Source organism: Arachis ipaensis, chromosome B2 (assembly GCF_059453495.1).
Source record: "Arachis ipaensis isolate K30076 ecotype BB chromosome B2, ASM5945349v1, whole genome shotgun sequence".
NCBI classification, from domain to species: Eukaryota; Viridiplantae; Streptophyta; class Magnoliopsida; order Fabales; family Fabaceae; genus Arachis; species Arachis ipaensis.
Window position 1 is genome coordinate 40,386,826 of NC_142437.1, and position 24,472 is coordinate 40,411,297.

The 24,472-nt window shown below is 38.9% G+C and overlaps 2 non-coding genes and 1 pseudogene across 2 annotated transcripts; 2 read left to right on the top strand and 1 right to left on the bottom strand.

Annotated features, from left to right (window-relative positions):
- Positions 1-1,900: 1,900 nt before the first annotated feature.
- LOC148573703 (small nucleolar RNA R71) lies at positions 1,901-2,008 on the top strand. Its single transcript, XR_015905592.1, has one exon. It is a non-coding gene; the product is annotated as a small nucleolar RNA R71 (small nucleolar RNA).
- Positions 2,009-17,165: 15,157 nt separating this feature from the next.
- On the bottom strand, positions 17,166-18,719 carry LOC148573704 (uncharacterized; annotated as a pseudogene).
- Positions 18,720-21,062: 2,343 nt separating this feature from the next.
- Positions 21,063-21,169, top strand: LOC148573705 (small nucleolar RNA R71). Its single transcript, XR_015906101.1, has one exon. It is a non-coding gene; the product is annotated as a small nucleolar RNA R71 (small nucleolar RNA).
- Positions 21,170-24,472: the final 3,303 nt, after the last annotated feature.

Below are 24,472 nucleotides of genomic sequence, written 5' to 3' on the forward strand. Positions count from 1 at the left end.
TGCTGCTTGTTTCTAGCGTTCAACGCCAAATCCATGCTCTGTTCTGGCGTTGAACGCCAGCCAGATGCTAGTAAGATCGTCCTCCAGGGTGTGATTTTTCTTCTGCTGTTTTTGATTCTGTTTTTAATTTTTTTGATTTATTTTGTGGCTCCACATGATCATGAACCTATAAAGACATATAACTAATAAAAATATAATTAAATAAAAAATTGGGTTGCCTCCAAACAAGCGCTTCTTTAATGTCAATATCTTGACAGTGGGCTCTTATGGAGCCTCACAGATGTTCAGAGCATTGTTGAGACTCCCCAACACCAAACTTAAAGTTTGACTGTGGGGGCTCTGGTTGACTCTATTTTGAGAGAAGCTTACTGTGCCTCTTTTCCATGTTTACAGAAGGATGTCCTTGAGTTTTAAACTCAAGGGAGTCCTCATTCAATTGAAGGACTATTTCACCTCTGTTAACATCAATCACAGCTCTTGCTGTGGCTAGGAAGGGTCTTCCAAGGATGATGGATTCATCCTCATCCTTCCCAGTATCTAGGATTATGAAATCAGCAGGGATGTAAAGGCCTTCAACCTTTACTAATATGTCCTCTACTTGTCCATAAGCCTCTTTTCTTGAGTTATCTGCCATCTCTAATGAGATTCTAGCAGCTTGCACCTCAAAGATTCCCAGTTTCTCCATTATAGAGAGTGGCATGAGGTTTATTCCTGACCCAAGGTCACATAGAGTCTTCTCAAAGGTCATGGTGCCTATGGTACAAGGTATCAGGAACTTTCCAGGATCCTGTTTCTTCTGAGGCAATCTCAGTTGATCCAATACATTTAGTTCTTTGGTGAACAGGGGAGGTTCATCTCCCTAAGTCTTATTACCAAATAAATTGGCATTCAGCTTCATGATTGCACCAAGGAACTTGGCAACTTGCTCTTCAGTAACATCCTCATTCTCTTCAGAAGAAGAATACTCATCAGAGCTCATGAATGGCATAAGGAGGTTCAATGGAATCTCTATGGTCTCTAGATGAGCCTCAGATTCCTTTGGTTCCTCAGGGGGAAACTCCTTATTGATCACTGGACGTCCCAGGAGGTCTTCCTCCTTGGGATTCACGTCCTTCTCCTCTCTTGTGGGTTCGGCCATGATGGTCAATTCAATGGCCTTGCACTCTCCTTTTGGATTTTCTTCTGTATTGCTTGGGAGAGTACTAGGAGGGATTTCAGTGATCCTTTTACTCAGCTGGCCCACTTGTGCTTCCAAATTTCTAATGGAGGACTTTGTTTCATTCATGAAACTCACAGTGGCCTTAGATAGATCAGAGACTAAGTTTGCTAAATTAGAGGTATTTTGTTCAGAGTTCTCTGTCTGTTGCTGAGTGGATGATGGAAAAGGCTTGCTATTGCTAAACCTGTTTCTTCCACCATTATTAAAGCCTTGTTGAGGCTTTTGTTGATCCTTCCATGAGAGATTTGGGTGATTTCTCCATGAGATATTATAGGTGTTTCGATATGGTTCACCCATGTAATTCACCTCTGCTATTGCAGGGTTCTTAGGATCATAAGCTTCTTCTTCAGAAGATGCCTCTTGAGTACTGTTGGATGCAGCTTGCATTCCATTCAGACTCTGAGAAATCATATTGACTTGTTGAGTCAATATTTTATTCTGAGCCAATATGGCATTCAGAGTATCAATTTCAAGAACTCCCTTCTTCTGAGGCGTCCCATTACTCACAGGATTCCTCTTAGAAGTGTACATGAACTGGTTATTAGCAACCATGTCAATAAGTTCTTGAGCTTCTGCAGGCATTTTCTTTAGGTGAATGGATCCACCTGCAGAAGTATCCAATGACATCTTAGCTAATTCAGACAGACCATCATAGAATATATCCAAGATGGTCCATTCTGAAAGCATGTCAGAAGGACACTTTTTGGTCAGTTCCTTGTATCTCTCCCAAGCTTCATAGAGGGATTCACCTTCTTTCTGTCTGAAGGTTTGAACATCCTCTCTAAGCTTACTCAGCTTTTGAGGAGGAAAGAACTTAGCTAGGAAAGCCGTGACCAGCTTATCCCAAGAGTTCAGGGTATCTTTGGGTTGAGAGTCCAACCACACTCTAGCTCTGTCTCTTACAGCAAAAGGGAAAAGCATGAGCATGTAGACTTCAGGATCTACTCCATTAGTCTTAACAGTATCACAGATCTACAAAAATTCAGTTAAGAACTGAAAAGGATCTTCAGATGGAAGTCCATGAAACTTGCAGTTCTGCTGCATCAGAGAAACTAATTGAGGTTTCAGCTCAAAGTTGTTTGCTCCAATGGTAGGGATGGAGATGCTTCTTCCATGTAAATTGGAATTAGGTGCAGTAAAGTCACCAAGCATCCTCCTTGCATTATTATTATTTTCGGCTGCCATCTCCTCTTCTTGTTCGAAAATTTCTGAAAGGTGCTTGCTGGATTGTTGTAATTTAGCTTCTCTTAGTTTCCTCTTCAGAGTCCTCTCAGGTTCTGGATCTGCTTCAACAAGAATATTCTTGTCCTTGCTCCTGCTCATATGAAAAAGAGGGAACAGAAAAATAATAATAGGGATCCTTTTTACCACAGTATAGAGGTCCCTATGTTAGTAGAAGAAAAGAAGAAGAAAAGAATGTAATGTAAGGAAAGAAACACAAGGGTGAGGAGAGCAGAGATGTGAGATGAAGAGAAGTGTTAGTAGATGAATAAATAAATAGAAGGAGATGAGAGAGAAAGAGAATTTTCGAAAATTATTTTTGAAAAATGGTTAGTGATTTTCGAAAATTAAAAGAAGAAACAAATTAAAATTGAATTTTGAAACAATTAGTTAATTAAAAAGAATTTTTGAAAAAGAGGGAGATATTTTCGAAAATTAGAGAGAGAGTGTTAGTTAGGTAGTTTTGAAAAAGATAAGAAACAAACAAAAAGTTAGTTAGTTAGTTGAAACAAATTTGAAAATCAATTTTGAAAAGATAATAAGATAAGAAGTTAGAAAAGATATTTTAAAATCAAATTTTTGAAAAAGATATGATTTTGAAAAAGATAAGATAAAAAGATATTTTTGAAAAGATATGATTGAAATTAGTTTTGAAAAAGATTTGATTTTTTTTAAAATCACAATTAATGACTTGATTCACAAGAAATCATAAGATATGATTCTAGAACTTAAAGTTTGAATCTTTCTTAACAAGCAAGTAACAAGCTTGAAATTTTTGAATCAAAACATTAATTGATGATGTTATTTTCGAAAATTATGTGATAAAGATAAGAAAAAGATTTTTGAAAAATATTTTTAAAATTTTCGAAAATAACTAAGAAAGATGAAAAGGATTTGATTTTTGAAAAAGATAAGATTTTTTAAATTGAAAATTTGATTTGACTCATAAAAACAACTAGATTTTTTTTTTTAAAAATTTTTAAAAAAGGCAATCCAAATTTTCGAAATTTATGAGGGAAAAAGGGGAAGATATATATATATATATATATATATATATATATATATATATATATATATATATATATATATATATATATATATATATATATATTTATTTTTGAATTTTCAATGATGAAAGAGAAAACATGAAAAAGACTCAATGCATGAAGATTTTTAGATCAAAATGATGAATGCATGCAAGAATGCTATGAATGTCAAGATGAACACCAAGAACACTTTGAAGATCAAGATGAACACCAAGAACTTATTTTTGAAAAATTTTTTATGCAAAGAAAACATGCAAGACACCAAACTTAGAAATCTTTAATGCTTAGACACTAAGAATTCAAGAATGCATATGAAAAACACCATACAACACAAAACAATATAATATGAAGATCAATCAATAAGGTTTATCAAGAACAACTTGAAGATCATGAAGAACACTATGAATGCATGAATTTTCGAAAAATGCAGAGAATTTTTAGAAAAAATGCAATTGACACCAAACTTGAAATTGACTCAAGACTCAAACAAGAAACACAAAATATTTTTGATTTTTTATGATTTTGTGATTTTTTGTATTTTTATTTTATATTTTTTGAATATTAGTGTGAAAAAGAAAAATAAGGATTCCAAAATTTTTAATATGAATTCCAGGAGTCTTGCACTCTTATTCTAAAGCTCCAATCTGAGGGTTAGACATGGCTTAATAGCCAGTCAAGCTTTAGCATGTAAATCTTTTGGATCTGGAACAGCAGCAGGTGGATTAGCAACAACTAGCTTGCTCTTGATAATGTTGGGTTGGAAGCCCCAGTCCAAATGAATTTAGACATGGCTTTACAGCCAGTCAGGCTTCAACATGCTTCATGAAATACTAGAATTCATTCTTAAAAATTTTAGAATAATTTTCAAAAACAGATGAGAAATTTTTGAAAGATTTTTGAAAATTTTTTTTTTGAAAACAAAATAAGAAGAAAATTACCTAATCTGAGCAACATGATGAAATGTCAGTTGTCCAAACTCGAACAATCCCCGGCAACGGTGCCAAAAACTTGGTGCACGAAATTGTGATCTCAGGCAACGGCACCAAAAACTCTGTACGCACGTCTTAATAAATCATTTTTCATTCACAACTTCGATACAACTAACCAGCAAGTGCACTGGGTCGTCCAAGTAATAAAACCTTACGTGAGTAAGGGTCGATCCCACGGAGATTGTTGGTATGAAGCAAGCTATGGTCATCTTGTAAATCTCAGTCAGGCGGATAATAATTGATTATGGAGTTTTCGAAAATAAATAATAAATAGACAGAAAATAAAGATAGAAATACTTATGTATATCATTGGTGAGAATTTCAGATAAGTGTACGGAGATGCCCTCTGAACTTCTGCTTTCCTGCTGTCTTCATCCAATCAGTCCTACTCCTTTCCATGGCTGGCTTTATGTAAGGACATCACCATTGTCAATGGCTACTTTTCATCCTCTCTGTGAAAATGGTCCGATGCGCTGTTACTGTATGGCTAATCATCTGGAGGCATCACCGTGGTCAATGGCTGCATTCTATCCTCTTGTGAAAATGGTCCAAATGCTCTGTCACAGCACGGCTAATCATCTGAGGTTCTCGATCATACTGGAATAGGATTCACCCTCCTTTTGCGTCTGTCACTACACCCAGCACTCGCGAGTTTGAAGTTCGTCACAGTCATTCAATCCCAGAGTTCTACTCGGAATACCACAGACAAGGTTTAGACTTTCCGGACTCTCATGAATGCCGCCATCAATCTATCTTATACCACGAAGATTCTGACTAAGAGATCCAAGAGATACTCATTCAATCGAAGGTAGAACGGAAGTGGTTGTCAGGCACGCGTTCATAGGGAATGATGATGATTGTCACGTTCATCACATTCATGTTGAAGTGCGAATGAATATCTTAGAAGCGAAATAAGTTGAATTGAATATAAAACAGTAGTACTTTGCATTAAATCATGAGGAACAACAGAGCTCCACACCTTAATCTATGGAGTGCAGAAACTCTACCGTTGAAAAATACATAAGTGAATACAGGGTAAGCATGGCCGAATGGCCAGCCTCCCATGGAGGTCTAGAGATCTCTAAAAATGATCAAAAGATGATCCCCAGATCATAAGATGTCTAATACAATAGTAAAAAGTCCTATTTATAGTAAACTAGTTACTAGGGTTTACAGAGATAAGTAATGCATAAATTCACTTCCGAGGCCCACTTGGTGTGTGCTTGGGCTGAGCTTGAATGTTACACATGCAGAGGCTCTTTCTGGAGTTGAACGCCAGGTTGTAACGTGTTTCTAGCGTTCAACTCTGGTTCGTGACGTGTTTCTGGCGTCTAACTCCAGACTGCAGCGTAGAACTGGCGTTCAATGCCCTTTTGCATCGTCTAAACTCGGCCAAAGTATAGACTATTATATATTGCTGGAAAGCCCTGGATGTCTACTTTCCAACGCAATTGAAAGCGCGCCATTTTGAGTTTTGTAGCTCCAGAAAATCCACTTTTAGTGTAGGGAGGTCAGAATCCAACAACATTAGCAGTCCTTCTTCAACCTCTGAATCTGATTTTTGCTCAAGTCCCTCAATTTCAGCCAAAAAATACCTGAAATCACAGAAAAATACACAAACTCATAGTAAAGTCCAGAAATGTGAATTTAACATAAAAACTAATGAAAACATCCCTAAAAGTAACTAGATCCTACTAAAAACATACTAAAAACAATGCCAAAAAGCGTATAAATTATCCGCTCATCATCTGTGGTATTCCGAGTAGGATCTGGGAAGGGATGGCTGTGACGAGCTTCAAACTTGCGAGTACCGGGCGTTGTGACAGACGCAAGAGGATAGTAAATCCTATTCTAGTATGATCGAGAACCGACAGATGATTAGCCATGCAGTGACAGCGCATTGGACCATTTTCACAGAGAGGATGGGATGTAGCCATTGACAACGGTGATGCCCTACATAAAGCTTGCCATGGAAAGGAGTTGGAATGGTTGGATGAAGACAGCAGAAAAGCAGAGGTTCAGAGGAACAAAAGCATCTCTATACGCTTTTCTGAAATTCTCACCAATGAATTACATAAGTATCTCTATCCTAATCTATGTTTTATTTATCTTTTAATTATTAAAACTCTATAACCATTTAAATCTGCCTGACTGAGATTTACAAGGAGACCATAGCTTGCTTCAAGCCGACAATCTCCGTGGGATCGACCCTTACTCACGTAAGGTTTATTACTTGGACGACCCAGTACACTTGCTGGTCAGCTGTGCGAAGTTGTGACAAAGAATTAAGATTATGAACGTGCGTCTAAAGTTTTCAGTGCCGTTACCAAGGAATGGAACCGTCACGATTTCTGCGCACCAGCAACTCCCCGGCAACGGCGCCATTTTGATGAACGTAAATATTCGTATGCCAATTAGAAACTAACAATGAAACCAGTCGTGAGTATAGTCTAACCAACACGCAAATACTGCATCAAACAATTCTAAAATCTATAAACGAGAGTATTGATCTCGGGTCGTTCTCCCTAGGAATTGCCTTAGAATGCTCATCATTGATTAGGAAAGTCTTTGTGGTTTTGAGAGTAGGTGCAAGAGTTCAAACTGACCAAAAGCAAACAACAATTAATTGCGATAAAAGCCTTGGCTAGGGGTAAGCATTGGAAGTTCCATCACTATAGCTTCCTTCAATTATGATAAGGATTGATTGTTGCTTTACTTAGTTAACCCCCTAACAATGGAGGAAAGTCAAGTAAGAGTAACTAACTTGAGTCACAAGTCCTAGTCTCACCCTTAGGAAGTCTAGCTTTAGTGCACTCCAAGTGAATTAGCAACTTCTCAATTCATAATCTACAATTGATATCCACTATTCAAGTGTCTCCAATAACTCAACTCCTAAGCCAAGTGAGAGAAATCTACTCCATAGCTAGGGTTGTCATTATCACAAATAATTGGTAGGCAATTAAAGAAGACATGATGTAATTGAGAGAGGAGAATTGAATTAAAGCTATCTAATCCAAGCAATCATTAACAATCAAACAATTGAATGAAATTACACAATTTATTAATCCAAAATCAAGGTAACAAAGTCAACCAAATCTAGATCTAAGAAATTGAATCAAAAGAGCATCAATTAAGAGTAGAAGAAGAGTAGATCTACAACTTGTACCAAAGTAAAAGTGAATTAGCAAAGGATCTCACCAAGAAATCAAAGGAGAATTGCTATGGAGGAAGTGAAATCCTAGAGAGAAGTTGGAGCTTCTCTCTCTAAAAACAAAATGTAACTAACTTCTTAAAATATCTAGAATTATGACTAATTGTCCTAACACCACTAATCCTTGGTCTTCTTAAGCTTTTCCCTCCAAAATTCTACTCCAAAACAGGCTTGGGACTCCCTGAAATCGCTGGGCATGTGCTCTTTTAAAAAATCATGTGCGCACATCGATGCATACGCACACTGCACGCGTACGCGTCCCTGGAGTCTTTTGCAATCTGCGCGCAGGCGTAAGGTGTGCGCGAGCGTCACAGGGAATATGGCCCAGCCTTATAAACGCGCCGGCTCCTCGCTCGGCTCCACTGTGCTGGCTCTGGATGCGCGCATGTACGCGTATGCGCAACGTGCGCGTGCGCGTGCATGTCCAAATTCCAAATCTTCAATTTGTTCCATGCTCATTCCATTCATGCATGCTTCCTTCACTCCTCTTAGCCATTTTTGCCTTATAACTTCTGAAACCACTTAACAAACGAATCAAGGCATCTAATGGTAATAGAGGCGGATTACAAATTGTCAATTTTAATGCAAAAGAAGCATATTTTCATCTATGAGGCAAAATGGAGAAGGAAACACAAAATCACGCAATTTTATATGAATAAGTAGGGAAGATCATCGATAAAACCCTTAGATTCTATACATGATAAACCCTAAAAATGGGGTTTATCAACCACAAACAAGAGAAAGCAGAGCAAAGAGGCAATGGCCACAAGGAGCAAGAGAGAAGAATAATATTACAGCTATTACCTCCAATTGTTCAATTTGTTTAGAATAGATGAAATTGATCAGAATAGGTGAAAAAAACCTAACATAATAGATTAAATTGATCAGAATCTGGATTAGGGAAGAGTACCTACTTGAAAAATTGATGAAGACGACCGTGACGGCGCTGAGATACCAGAAGACGAAGGTGATGGTGCCGCGAGCTAAAGACGACGACGGCACATAAGACAATGACGATGGCACCGAGATCTCAAAGATGAAGGCGACGACGCGCGAACTCAGTCGATAACGAAAACCCTGCGAGGAGATGTGCTTCTGGCGGTGGTTACATCAGTGACTGTGTGAGAAGATGAGAGTATTGTGGGTGAATTAGGGCCATTGAGGGTAGAATAATTCAGTAATTATTTTATTTTATTTAAATTAGCGACCGATTTTGCAATTGATTAGTTTTAATAGTATTTTTTATTGGTCACTAATTCGGTCGCTAAGAATTAAGTTTTCAACCAATATGGTGACCACGACTTAGTAACCGTATTAGCAACCAAAATTTTCCACCCTCTTTATTCTATCGGATTCACAATCGGTTGCTAAATAAAAATAGCTTTAAATCAGTATTATAGTTGGCTGCTAAATCCGTCACTACCTTAACTATTAGTATCCTCTAATGTGCATGGTATCATAAAGCTTCCGGGATCTTTAAGCTTCTCTGGTAAGCTTTTCAGAATGACTGCACTGCATTCTTCAGTGAGGAAAACTTTTTCAGTTTCTCTCCAATCCTTCTTATGACTCAAGATCTCTTTCATGAACATAGCATAAGAGGGTATTTGCTCAAGTGCCTCTGCAAACGGAATCTTTATTTTAAGAGTCCTGAGATATTCTGCAAAGCAGGCAAATTGTTTATCCTGTTCCGCTTGGCGGAGTTTCTGAGGATAAGGCATCTTGGCTTTATATTCTTCAACCTTAGTTGCTGCAGGTTTACTTCCTACAGAAGTGGTTAGAGAAGCCTGCCTAAGGGGGTTGTTATTAGCACTTACAGGTGTCTGATCCCCATTGGCGTTTGAACGCCAAAGTTGGGTGCTGTATGGGCATTTAACGCCAGATTGCCACCCTTTTCTGGCATTTGAACTCCAGAATTGGCCATCCACTGGGCGTTCAACGCCGACTTTTTACCCTTTTCTGGCGTTTGAACACCAGAATCATTCCTCTATGGGCTCTTACTGTCCTCAGAGGGATTTTGGGCAGTGGTTTGGTCATCCTCCGTCAGTTGTTCCTTTCTTGGATTTCTGCTGCCTTGAATTGAGACATTCAATGTCTTTCCACTCCTCAAATGAACAGCTTGGCACTCTTCTGTTATCTGTTTAGATAACTGCTGTCTTGTTTGATCCAATTGTGCTTCCATATTCTTGTTAGCCTTTTTAGTGTCTTGTAACATCTCTTTAAATTCTGCTAACTGTTTTGTTATAAAAATCAATTGCTGATTGAGTTCAACAACTTGTTCTGGAGGACTAAGTTCAGTGGATACTGCTTTAGCCTCTTCTTTCATGGAGGACTCACTACTCAAGTACAGATGTTGATTTCTAGCAACTGTATCAATGAGCTCTTGAGCCTCTTCAATTGTCTTTCTCAAGTGTATAGATCCACCAGCTGAGTGGTCTAGAGACATCTGGGCCTTTTCTGTAAGCCCGTAGTAGAAGATGTCTAATTACACCCATTCTGAAAATATTTCAGAGGGGCATTTCCTTAGCATCTCTTTGTACCTCTCCCAGGCATTATAAAGAGATTCATTATCCTCTTGTTTAAAGCCTTGGATGTCCAGCCTTAGCTATGTCATCCTTTTTGGAGGGAAATATTGATTCAGGAATTTGTCTGATAACTGTTTCCATGTTCTTATGCTTGCCGTGGGTTGGTTATTTAACCACCTCTTAGCTTGATCTTTTACAGCAAATAGAAACAGTAATAATCTGTAGACATCCTGATCTACTTCCTTATCACGTACTGTGTCAGCAATTTGTAAGAACTGTGTCAGAAACTCAGTAGGTTCTTCCTGTGGAAGACCAGAATACTGACAATTTTACTGCACCATGATAATGAGCTAATGGTTTAGCTCAAAATTGCTGGCTCTGATGGGGGGTATACAGATACTACTCATATATGAAGCAGTAATGGGGTTAGCATATGACCCCAGAGTCCTTCTGGACTGTTCATTTCCACTTAGGTTCATGATAGAGAAAGAGAGATGATGTGGATTGTAAATAAAAATTTTATCCCCATTTTTTTTAAATTAAAGAAATTAAAATAAAGTAAATAAAAAAAATTGATGCAAGTTTCGAAAATTAAGAAAAGAAAATGAAATAAAAGAAATTAGAAAACTAAATTAATTAATTGGAAAGATTTGGAAACTATGGGTGAGGATTTTCGAAAAATGAAGAGAGAGAAAGTGGTTAGGAAGTTTTGAAAAAGATATGTCTTAAAATTAAAGATACTTGTAAGAAAATAAATAAAAGAAAAGATTTGAAAAAGATATGATTTTAAAATTTTAAAGATTGAAACTTTCTTAACAAGGAAACACCAAACCTAAAATTTTTCAATCAAAATAATGAAATAGAAGTAATTCGAAAATTATAAAGAAAAAGAAAAAGATTTTGAAAAATTTCATAAAAGATTTTAGAAAAATATAAAAAGAAAATTGAAAAAGAATTTGTTTTGAAAAAGATTTAAAAAGATAAATTTTTAAAATTGAAATTTTAACTTGACTAACAAGAAAGTACCAAATTTTAAAAATTTTGACTAGGTCAACCTAAGGAATTTGAAAATGATGAGCAAATAAAGGAAAAGATATTTTTTTGAATTTGATGAAGAAAGAGAAAAACAATAAAATGACACCAAACTTAGAATTTTTAGATCAAAACAAAGAAAACAAACAAGAAAACTTTGAATGTCAAGATGAACACCAAGAACACTTTGAAGATCAAGATGAACACCAAGAACAAATTTTGGAAATCTTTAGGATAATAAAAACACAAAGGACACCAAACTTAAAAATTTTTATACTTTGGACAATAATAATTCGAAAATGCACAAGAAAAACAAGGAAAGACACAAAACAAGAAAAACTAATGATCAAACAAGGAAAATAAACAAGAAAAACTTGAAGATCAAGAAAGAACAAGGAACATAAAACTCGAAAATATGAAGAATAAATAGAACATACAATTCAAAAAATTGAAGGAAAATAAAAACATGCAATTGACACCAAACTTAAAACATGAAACTAAACTCAAACAGAAGACTCAATTATTAGTATATTGGTTTTTATCTATTTATTAAAAATTTTCGAAAAAAAAAATCTAGAAAAAGAAAACAAGAATTTTAAAATTTTAACAAAAACAATAATAAAAGACTCAAATTTAGTGACTCTAAACCAAAAAAAGATAAATTTTTCCTAATCTAAGCAACAAGATGAACCGTCAGTTGTCCAAACTCAAACAATCCCCGACAACGGCGGCAAAAACTTGGTGCACGGAATTGTGATCACACTTTTTCACAACTCCGCACAACTAACCAGCAAGTGCACTGGGTCGTCCAAGTAATACCTTACGTGAGTAAGGGTCGATCCCACGAAGATTGTCGGCTTGAAGCAAGCTATGGTTATCTTGTAAATCTTAGTCAGGAGATTAGTGATTAAAATGATTTTGTTTATGAAAAGTAAATAACATGAAATGAATGATACTTGTGATTCAGTAGTGAGGAACAGGTTGAGGTTCCGGAGATGCTCTATCATCTGAATCTCTGCTTTCCTACTGTCTTCTTCTCCAAACACGCATGGCTTCCTTCCATGGCAAGCTATATGTTGGTGGATCACCGTTGTCAATGGCTACCATCGTCCTCTCAGTGAAAATGGTCCAAGCACGGTTTCTGTACGGCTAATCAACTGTTGGATCTCTCGTCTCGGATGAAAAATGCCAGGCACAGCTACCTCACGGCTAATCATCTGTCGGTTCTCACTTGTGTCAGAATAGGATCTCTCTATCTTTTTGCACACTGTCACTGCGCCCAACATTCGTGAGTTTACAGCTCGTCACTGTCATCCGATTCCAGATCTTACTCGGAATACCACAAACAAGGTTTAGACTTTTTGGATCTCAGGAATGCTGCCAACTGGTTCTAGCCTCTACCACGAAGGTTCTAATCTCACAGATTCGAATGCTCTGTTGTCAGGAGATGCAAGTCAAACTCGTGGGTTAGAAACCCTCAAGTTGTCGCCCAACGACTACGTTGAGCTTAGGTAGAACGGGAGTGATTTTCAAGCACGCATTCATAAATTTGAGAATGATGATGAGTGTCACGGATTACCATATTCTTTATATTGAAGTACGAGTGAGTATCTTATAACAGAATCAAGCGTCATTGAATAGAAAACAATAGTAATTGCATTAATCCATTGAGACACAGCAGAGCTCCTCTCCCCTACGTATGGGGTTTAGAGACTCATGCCGTAGAAGATACAATATGAAATGTAAAAAATGTCATAAATCTCAAAATGAATCTCTAAAAGTAGTTTTTATATTGAACTAGTAACTTAGGTTTACAGAAAATAAGTAACTAAGTGCAGATAGTGCAGAAATCCACTTCCGGGGCCCACTTGGTGTGTGCTTGGGCTGAGCATTGAGCTTTACACGTGCATAGGCCTTTTTTGGAGTTAAACACCAGCTTGGATGCCATTTTGGGTGTTTAACTCCAGTTCTGGCGTTTTACGCCAGAAAAGGGTCTCTGGCTGGCGTTGAACGCCAGTTTGGGCCATCAAATCTCGGGCAAAGTATAAACTATTATATATTGATGGAAAGCCCAAGATGTCTACTTTCCAACGCAATTGAGTGCGCACCAATTCGGCTTCTGTAGCTCCAGAAAATCCACTTCAAGTGCAGGAGGATCAGAATCCAACAGCATCTGTAGTCCTTTCTCAGCCTCTGAATTAGACTTTTGCTCAGATCCCTCAATTTCAGCCAGAAAATACCTGAAATTTCAGAAAAAGACAAAAACTCATAGTAAAGTCCATAAATGTGATTTTTGCATAAAAACTAATAAAAATATAAAAAAAATTAACTAGAACATACTAAAAACTACCTAAAAACAATGCCAAAAAGCATATAAATTATTTGCTCATCAATTACCCTTGCTTAAAGACCCCACTTGGAGTTCCAAGGACCAGAAGAAGAGGCATTAACTCCACACCTAGGCGTGTGATGCACGGAAATTTGTCCCTCAAGAATTTTCCTTCGGCAAGTATACCGAATTGTCGTCAAGTAAAAACTCACAATAGAGTGAGGTCGAATCCCACAGAGATTAATTGGTCAAGCAACTTTAATTAGAGGAATGTTCTAGTTGAGCGAAGCAGAATTTTTGGTTTGAGAGTTGCAGGAAATTAAATGGCGGGAAAGTAAATAGCAGAAAATGTAAATGCTGAAAGTAAAGAGCTGAAAATAAATGACGGAAAGTAAATTGCAGAATCTTAAATGGGAATGGGGAAGATTCTCATAAAAGTAAATTACAGAAATTAAAAAGAATGGGTAAGATCAGAATGGGGAATTCATTGGGTTTAGGAGATGTTGCATTCTCCGGATCAAGTTCATTTTCATCTCTTCCTCAATCAATGCGTTTATTGATCTCCTTGGCAATCTTAAGTGATCGAATTACAATTCCTTGTAATTCAATCTCTCAAATCTAGATCAATAGCCACTTCCTTGGTCAATTGCTCATGAGAAGAGATGAAGTATGGTCACTGATTATACCACATGCATTCCCAAATCAAGTGTTGGTAGAATTATAGTCACCATATCCTTCCAAACCCAATTTGGTCCAACATGAGAAAGTATTTCTAGCATGATCTCTTCATTTCTCTTCCAAGGTTCAGAAGAGATCCAAGTACGAATAGCTTATTTTCCAAGATAACTACTCAATTGGATGAAGATTGAAAGCTTTCTAGTAAAATCAAGAGAAAAGATAGAAGAAGAATAATGAAAACTAATATTGATCCATCAAATTACAACAGAGCTCCCTAACCCAATGAAGGGGGTTTAGTTGTTCATAGCTCTGGAAATGGAAAACAAAGATGGAAGATACATTCTAAAAAATAAACTAAAAGTGCAGAGAAAGTAAAATACAAAGAGTAGTTCTCCAATTTCCAACTCCCCCAAAAAGCTCTCCTCTCTAATTCAAAACTACCCCTATATATACTACTCTTCTGATCTTCTAGTTGGTTCTTCAAGTCTTGGATATGAGCCTTTGGATCTTGAGTTTGAAGTAGTTATCCTCTTCAGTGGGCTTAGCTTTACTTGCAGAGAGAAAGTGTGAAGTAGGCAGGGTATTTAGCTCAGGACGTTAGTGGCGTTAACGTTAAGTGAGAGTGTGGGTTCGAGAATGTTAGTGACAATCACCTTTTTCACTAACGTTCCTAACCCAGGGATGATCCACGTTAACTTCAACGTTAGTGGCACCAACGTGACCACTAACGTTTCCTCTTGGTCCTTCACACACGTTATTGGGACTCACCTTTTCCAATAACGTTGAGAGTCCTCCCTTTCCCCTACGTTAGAGTCCACGTTAACTTAGTTAACGTGGCTCTTAACGTAGGCTTGCCAATACTTCGAGAACGTTAGTGAAACTTACCTTTGTCACTAACGTTCCAAGATGTCCCTACTTCCCACGTTAGAATCCACGTTAACTAAGTTAACGTGGCTTCTAACATGGTGATGATAGCCATCTCCAACGTTAGTGACAAAGCTGAGTGTCACTAACGTTGGCTCATCATCCTTTCCTCCACGTTAGCTTCCACGTTAACTAAGTTAACGTGGGAGTTAACGTGTCTCATTGTGGCTCATTGTGGCTGATTCCAACGTTGGTGACAAAGGTGAGTGTCACTAACGTTGGCGATTATTTGCTTTCTCCACGTTAGCTTCCACGTTAACTAAGTTAACGTGGGAGTTAACATGGCTCAAAGTGGCTTAGTCCAACATTAGTGACAAAGGTGAGTGTCACTAACGTTGGCCGTTCTTTTGCTTCCCAGCGTTAGAGTCCACGTTAACTAAGTTAACGTGGCCCTTAATGTGGCCAATATGATCTTGGTCCAACGTTAGTGACAAAGGTGAGTGTCACTAACGTTAGCTCCACTTTCTTCTTCTACGTTAGAGTTCACGTTAACTTAGTTAACGTGACTCTTAACGTGGGCTATGATAGCTTCGAGGACGTTATTGGCGATTACTTTTCTCATTAACGTTGCAAGCTAGCTCCCATTCCACGTTAGTGGTCACGTTAGTGAGACTAACGTGGCTGCTAACGTGGTTCCTTCTTGCTTTCTTTGTCTTGAAAACAAGCAATAAAATGCATCAAAGTTCTAATCCACATCATGAGTCATGCATCATCCAATTTGTCATTTAATTCATGCAAAATTCTCATGAAATCATGTAAAGTGCACCATGCTTGCTTGAATCAAGATGTAAGTGAATTTTTACCCAAAACTTGCTTATTTCCTAAGAAAATGCATGAAACTACCCTAAATCAATAAAGAAAAGGTCAATAAAACTGGCCAAAATGCCCTGGCATCACAACACCAAACTTAAAGCTTGCTTGTCCATAAGCAAGTACTGGAACAAGAGAATGATGAATGAAATGCCAAGTGAAATGAGTCATTATTGTGGAAGTCATGTCCTTGGTTTTATGGTGGTTTCATGCATAGCAACTTAGGTTCATTCCTTCACTGGCTTTCAGACCTTTATCATGTCCTGGAATACCCACTTGACTACACCTTATGAAATTTTTATTCATTGATCCTTTTTGTCTTTTCAGGGCTTGTTTGTGTTCTTAGACTAGGTGCTCTGTGAGGGGGCGACTCTTTAAGATAAGCTTTCAGCCAGCACTCCCGAACCAGTTGGTTCAAGGTGCTAGGTGTTAAGACACCCCTAAGGACTTACTCCCTCAAGTCTCTTTCTCCCATACATACACACCACAGGCACTTGGTTTGTTATTTTCTTTCTTGAGACCTTGGTGTCCAGCACCTCTTTGGGTTACTAAGTGTTTTGTAGCAAGGATTACTCTTGATAGTGGACTTTTAGCTGATAATCCCGGGTTAGTTAACCCAAGTTACCAAGTGATAAGGCACGTCTAAGAGCTTATTCATCCAAGTAAATCCCTTACACAAGAGCACCATAGACATATCCCTCAAGATTCAAACCCTTAGTGCCTAGCCTTATTTCTTACTCTTTTTCTTTTATTCTTTAAGTTTCGTTTTTCTTTCCCTCTCTCTCTCTCTTTTTTATTGGGATCTTGTTATTCAGCTAGTCTCATGGGGTGTGTTTCAAGCATATGATTCAGGACAGATAGTTGCCTTCCCACCTGATTGGTGAACCAACTTAGCTAATCTATTACCACACCACAAAATTAGGAACTTACTCCACAACTTGAATTCCACTATGGTCTTTGATAACACACATTCTCTTTTTATTTGATTAAAAAGGGGACAAGCATACAAATAAGCAAGGTACGAATGCAGTGACATGAAGACTAGCAAGCATAGACCCAAGCAATGAAAAACTTAAAGGCATAATTAAAAATCCTAACTACCATGGAACATGTTCTATTTCATACATGATTTTCCTTATTTAAAACTTGAAAAATATGGATCAAAGAGGGAACTCCACCACCTTTTACTCATGGGGTTGCCCATGCTCTTCCTCTTGCTTGTCTTCTTGGTGTTTTTCTTGAGTGCTTGTACTCCCACTTCCCTTGCCTTTTCCAATCAACTTCTTCCAAAAACCAGCATCTTCCATCTTCTTTTTTAGTGTTTCCTTCTGCTGTTTCACCTTCCTTTCCTCTTGTTCTGTGAAATCTTTTTGGACCTCATCATACCTAGGAATTGCAGAGTGTAGATTATGCATATGACTAGATATATAGTTCAACTTAGCTTGAGTGTTTATGTTGAACTCCTCCCTATGTAGTTGCCGTCCTTCATTAAGTACACTGAACTCATTGAATGCCTTCGTCTGAGCTAGCTGGCATTGGTTGAGTTCTTAAAGGTGCTTATCTTGACGCTCTTGCCTTTCAGACACTTGATTGATGGCTTGAGTGAGCTGGGAATAATGTTCCATTTGCTTTTTCTGCCACTCCCCTTGTTGATTCATCTAATTAGAAAGGAGCTCTTCTTGACGATCCATCCTTTGAGCTTGAATGTGCAGTTGTTGTTCTTGTCCCTCCATATAACTCCTTGCTAGTTCCTCAATGGCTCTATGAATGTGATTCAGGTTTATGTTGGTTGGGTCATAATATTCTCTTTGTTGGTGTTCTTCCTGATGAGACTCTTCTTGGTGAGCTCCTCTTTTTGGTTTTGGCTTTCCTATGTGAGGTCTTCTTTGTTGTTGGGCTGGTGTCACATGAGTTAGACGCTGAAACGTAATTAGCCTCCCAGGATTTAACCAATCTGGGTTGCTATCCTCGAAGACAACCTTGGCCTTCGTGCACAGTCTGAGGATAGTGCTGGGGTACCAAAGCCTGGCACCCGAATCAATCTTCTCAGCTGACTCTTGAATCCCCTCGGCTATAAGTTCATGCACATTGATATCTCCACCCTGTACTAAGCAATGTACCATAGTAGCTCGAGTGATGTTGACCTTAGAATTGTTCGCTGCTGGGAGGATAGATCTCCTAACGAGTTCAAACCATCCCTTGGCTTCAGGGCTGATGTCTCCTCTCTTGATGAACCTGGGTCTCTTATCCGCATACCTTTCCCAGTCAGCTCCTATAACACATATGTCATTCACAATTTGTTCGAGTTCATCATCGTCAGGGCTCTTGCTTACTCTTGCTTGATAACCAAGCTCATTAAAATGTAGTGATTTCAACTGAAGAGTTCTTGTTATAGCATTGGGGCTGAAGTCCACCTCTTTCCCTCTTACGTAACTTTTGAAGGTGGGAGCCTTGGTTTTGTCTTCTCTGACCACATTTGCATAGAACTCTTTGATGAAGTTTGTATTTATCTTCCCCTCCGGGTTCGTAAGCCTTTGCCAATCCCTTTGTTCAATCTTCTCTCGAATATGTGAGCACTCATCCTCGTCAATTTGAAATGTTAACTCAGGTAGTATCTTCTTGAGCTTTATCCGTTCAAATTCGAGTTCATGGAATGCAGTTTTGAATCTCTTCTCATCGAAAGGAATGCTCTCCACTGGTTCCTTCCTCTTTTTCCTCTTGGAGCTTGATGATGCCATGAGTTTGAGTTGATGTGTGAAGAGGGTGGAAGGTATGGATAGATGAGGAATTGGGTTGGTTAGGACAAGGTGTGATGAAGAGATTCGGATGTCAAAGGTGTGAAGTGTGAGAAATGGGAATTGGAATGTGAAGGGGAAGTACGGACTAGGACTCACTTATATAGGGAAGTGATGAGGGAATGAAAGGTGTGGATTGATGGGGTAATTGTTTGATGGACGATTGGGGTTTTGCATGGAATGAGCACAAGGATCACCAACTTTATGATGGGGTTGGTTCAGTTTCCAAGTTTGTTCTTCTTCCAATGTTGCATGGCAACCATTCCCAATGCAATCCCCTTGAAGACACGTGTGTGGTATCTTCCTTTTGTGTTATCCGAACCCTTCAATTGCCCCATCAATGGGCTTCTACAAAATGAAAGAAATGTGATTAAAAACATACTTTTAGAAATTGGCGGCAAAATTAGAAGGTTAACTAATCTTTTTTTTTGTCTTTGTTTTTAAGTAACTAAGTGCTACTCATGAGTGCAAACCAACTGACTAACTCAACATCCATGTATGCAACATTGGCAACACCAAACTTAGTTTGGTGCCATGTGGTGTAAAAGATTTGTTTAAGGCCCCTAAGAGTGACATGATGTGGGTTACATTCATGTTCTCTTAGTGTGCCTTGAACACCAAACTTGTTTCTCACTATATGTTGCACACAATGATTCATTCAAGTGCACATCAAGTTGATTTGAAATTCATGAACCTTGAATTATTAACTATTTTTAAAAGCATGTAAAACATGGGTTACCTCCCATGAAGCGCTTCTTTAGTGTCACTAACTTGACGTTCTGCCTCCATCAGGGTGGTTGGTAGTGCTTCAAGTCTTCCCCCCTTGCAATAAATCTATCTCCATTGGCTTCATCAAGGATCTCCACATGTTCCAAGGAGAGAACTCTATTGATGGTAAAAACTTTAGGTAGCTGAGATGGGATGGTGGGGAGATCGGGGGGAATAGCTGGGAAGAAAGCTGAGATTACTTTATCCCCTGGGGAGAAGTCCTCTGTAGGGATCTTCTTGTTCCTCCACTTCCTTGGTACCTTCTTCTTTGTAGGTAGCTCTGGTTGAATGAGAGCACTGCACTCCTTATTCATCACTGTTGTTTGTCCTCCCTTGAGTGAGCTTTTCTTGGTCAGTAGCTCCTTCATATACTTAATGTATGAGGACATTTGTTGGAGGGCCTTGATGAATGGTATGTTTACATGGAGAGATGCAAACATGTCAAGAAACCTTGAGTATAGTCTCTTCTCTACACAGCCATCTAGTAATTGGGGAAAGGGTGCATAGAGTCTCAGCAACTCCTTCTGTGTCAGCTCCTTCTGTGTAATTGTGGTTTCTTGATGATTCTCCCCCTGCTTTCCTACTGAAGTATCTTCAGGTTGTTCTAATGGGTTGTTAAGCTCTTCCTTAGTCTCCTTATTACTTATAGTAACCATTTTGCAATCTTCCCATCTGACTTTCTTTGCTTCACCTCTCGGATTTTTTTCTGTGTCACTTGGGAAGCTATCAGTAGGTTTGGGAATCTGCTCGGAGAGGTATCCCACTTGAAATTCCAACCTCTTGATGGTGTCTCCCTGATTCTTGATATTGGCTCGCCCCTCCTCCTTGAATACCTTATTATCTTGAATCTCTTTGCATATGCCCTCAAGTAGAGTCTCAATTCTGGAGAGTCTATCTTCAGATAATGGTGGGTTGGGATTGGACGGGTGAGTTGGGTTATTTTGGTTTTGGTATGGATGGGGAGAGGTGTTGTTAGGGTGATGTTGATATGATCTTTGTGTGGAATGTTGGTGAGCTGCATGGTTGTTGGGGTTGTGACGTCTCTGATCTTGGCTTTGATCCTGTTGATTTTCCCACCCAAAGTTTGGGTGATTCCTCCAACCAGGATTGTAGGTCTTGGAGTATGGGTCATGATTTTGCCTAGGTGAATTCCCAATGTAGTTGGCTTGCTCCTGACTACCCTCTGCTTCTTCATCCTCTCCTTCTTGTGTTGTTGATGAGGTGGTGATTGCTGCTACTTGGTTCCTCTCCATCTTCTTGGTGAGGTCAGCCAGCTGCTTAGTAATAAGCTTGTTTTAGGCCAGCAGTGCATCCGCATTGTTTAGCTCCATCGCTCCTCTAGTGTTGCCTCTTTCAGAAGCATAGAAGTAGTCATTCTCAGCTACAGTCTCAATGACATCTATGGCTTCCTCAATGGTATTCTTCTTGTTCAGAGATCCCCCGGATGAGTGGTCTACTGCCTTTTTTGATTCATAGGAAAGGCCTTCATAGAAAATGTGCAGCTGCACCCATTCATTGAACATATCTGGTGGACACCTTCTTATCAGGTCCTTAAACCTCTCCCATGCTTCATATAGAGTCTCACCATCTTGCTGCCTAAAGGTTTGCACCTCAGCTCTCAGCCTGTTGATCCGTTGAGGAGGATAGAATCTTGCCAAGAATTTGTACCACATCTTCCCAGGTTGCTAAACTCTTCTTTGGGAAAGATTCCAGCCATTTAGATTCCTTGTCCTTGAGTGAGAAAGGGAACAGAAGTAATCTATAGGTGTCAGGATGAACACCATTAGACTTCACAGTATCACATATCCTCAGGAAGGTGGTTAGATGTTGATTGGGGTCTTCCTGGACACCTCCTCCGAATGAACAATTATTCTGAACAAGGGTGATGAGCTGTGGCTTTAGTTCAAAGTTGTTGGCATGTATGGTTGGCCTTCGGATGCTACTCCCGCAATTTCCTGGGTTTAGATTGATGTACGAACCCAGAACCCTTCTCTCTTGCCCAGCCTGATGTGCTGGACCTTCTCGACCATGGTTGTGAGCCTCTTCTTCATGATGGTTCTCCATATTCTCATCCATATCTGGTTTAAAGTACTCCTCCTCTTCCTCAGCACCAACTACTCTCTTTCCTCTTGCTTCCCTCCTTAATCTAAGGAAGGTCCTCTCAGGTTCAGAATCAAAAGAAGTTGAAGCCCCGCTTCTTCTCCCTGTCATACAACCAACAAGGCACAAGCAAGGAAATAGATGCAGAAAGTAATTTCTACAGAAATATTGTTAGTGTGAGTGATGCAATATATCAAACAGTTAGTGGGTTAGTGGACTGAATTGTAAACAACTAAGAAAATGGGTAGGGGAAGGGGAAGAAAATAACTTAACAGAAAGTAAATTACTCAAATGAACTTAAATCAAACAAAAGAAAAATGCTCAATCTAGTTATCCTCCAATTTAATCATTGTTGAAATAAAATCAATCCCCGGCAACGGCGCCATAAACTTGATGCACGGAAATTTGTCCCTCAACAATTTCCTTCGGCAAGTATACCGAATTGTCGTCAAGTAAAAACTCACAATAGAGTGAGGTCGAATCCCACAGGGATTGATTGGTCAAGCAACTTTAATTAGAGGAATGTTCTAGTTGAGCGAAGCAGAATTTTTGGTTTGAGAGTTGCAGGAAATTAAATGGCAGGAAGGTAAATAGCAGAAAATGTAAATGCTGAAAGTAAAGAACTGGAAATAAATGACGGAAAGTAAATTGCAGAATCTTAAATGGGAATGGGGAAGATGCTCATAAAAGTAAATTGCAGAAATTAAAAAGAATGGGTAAGATCAGAATGGGGAATTCATTGGGTTTAGGAGATGTTGCATTCTCCGGATCAAGTTCATTTTCATCTCTTCCTCAATCAATACGTTCATTGATCTCCTTGGCAATCTTAAGTGATCGAATTACAATTCCTTGTAATTCAATCTCTCAAATCTTGATCAATAGCCAATTCCTTGGTCAATTGCTCATGAGAAGAGATGAAGTATGGTCACTGATTATACCACATGCATTCCCAAATCAAGTGTTGGTAGAATTATAGTCACCATATCCTTCCAACCCCAATTTGGTCCAACATGAGAAAGCATTTCTAGCATGATCTCTTCATTCCTCTTCCAAGGTTCAGAAGAGATCCAAGTATGAATAGCTTCTTTTCCAAGATAACTACTCAACTGGATGAAGATTGAAAGCTTTCTAGTAAAATCAAGAGAAAAGATAGAAGAAGAATAATGAAAACTAATATTGATCCATCAAATTACAACAGAGCTCCCTAACCCAATGAAGGGGGTTTAGTTGTTCATAGCTCTGGAAATGGAAAACAAAGTTGGAAGATACATTCTAAAAAATAAACTAGAAGTGCAGAGAAAGTAAAATACAAAGAGTAGTTCTCCAATTTCCAACTCCCCCAAAAAGCTCTCCTCTCTAATTCAAAGCTACCCCTATATATACTACTCTTCTGATCTTCTAGTTGGTTCTTCTAGTCTTGGATATGGGCCTTTGGATCTTGAGTTTGAAGTAGTTATCCTCTTCAGTGGTTTTAGCTTTACTTGCATAGAGAAAGTGTGAAGTAGGCAGGGTATTTAGCTCAGGACGTTAGTGGCATTAACGTTAAGTGAGAGTATGGGTTCGAGAACGTTAGTGACAATCACCTTTTTCACTAACGTTCCTAACCCAGGGATGATCCACGTTAACTTCAACGTTAGTGGCACCAACGTGACCACTAACGTTGCCTCTTGGTCCTTCGCACACGTTATTGGCACTCACCTTTTCCAATAATATTGAGAGTCCTCCCTTTCCCCTACGTTAGAGTCCACGTTAACTTAGTTAGCGTGGCTCTTAACATAGGCTTGCCAATCCTTCAAGAACGTTAGTGACACTTACCTTTGTCATTAACATTCCAAGATGCCCCTACTTCCCACGTTAGAATCCACGTTAACTAAGTTAACGTGGCTTCTAACGTGGTGATGATAGCCATCTCCAACGTTAGTGACAAAGGTGAGTGTCACTAACGTTGGCTCATCATCCTTTCCTCCACGTTAGCTTCCACGTTAACTAAGTTAACGTGGGAGTTAACATGGCTCATAGTGGCTCATTGTGGCTCATTCCAACATTGGTGACAAAGGTGAGTGTCACTAACGTTGGCGATTATTTGCTTTCTCCACGTTAGCTTCCACGTTAACTAAGTTAACGTGGGAGTTAACGTGGCTCAAAGTGGCTTAGTCCAACGTTAGTGACAAAGGTGAGTGTCACTAACGTTGGCCATTCTTTTGCTTCCCAGCGTTAGAGTCCACGTTAACTAAGTTAACGTGGCTCTTAACGTGGCCAATATGAGCTTGGTCCAACGTTAGTGACAAAGGTGAGTGTCACTAACGTTGGCTCCACTTTCTTCTTCCACGTTAGAGTTCACGTTAACTTAGTTAACGTGACTCTTAACGTGGGCTATGATGGTTTCCAGGACGTTATTGGCGATTACTTTTCTTATTAACGTTGCAAGCTAGCTCCCATTCCACGTTAGTGGCACGTTAGTGAGACTAACGTGGCTGCTAACGTGGTTCCTTCTTGCTTCCTTTGTCCTGAAATCAAGAAATAAAGTGCATCAAAGTTCTAATCCACATCATGAGTCATACATCATCCAATTTGTCATTTAATTCATGCAAAATTCTCATGAAATCATGTAAAGTGCACCATGCTTGCTTGAATCAAGATGTAAGTGAATTTTTACCCAAAACTTGCTTATTTCCTAAGAAAATGCATGAAACTACCCTAAAACAGTAAAGAAAAGGTCAGTGAAACTGGCCAAAGTGTCCTGGCATCAGCATGTCACACGCCAATCAAGTAAGCTGGGTGTTCCACACGCCCAAGGGTGTTGTTGCATGCCAAGGAAGACTTGCTCC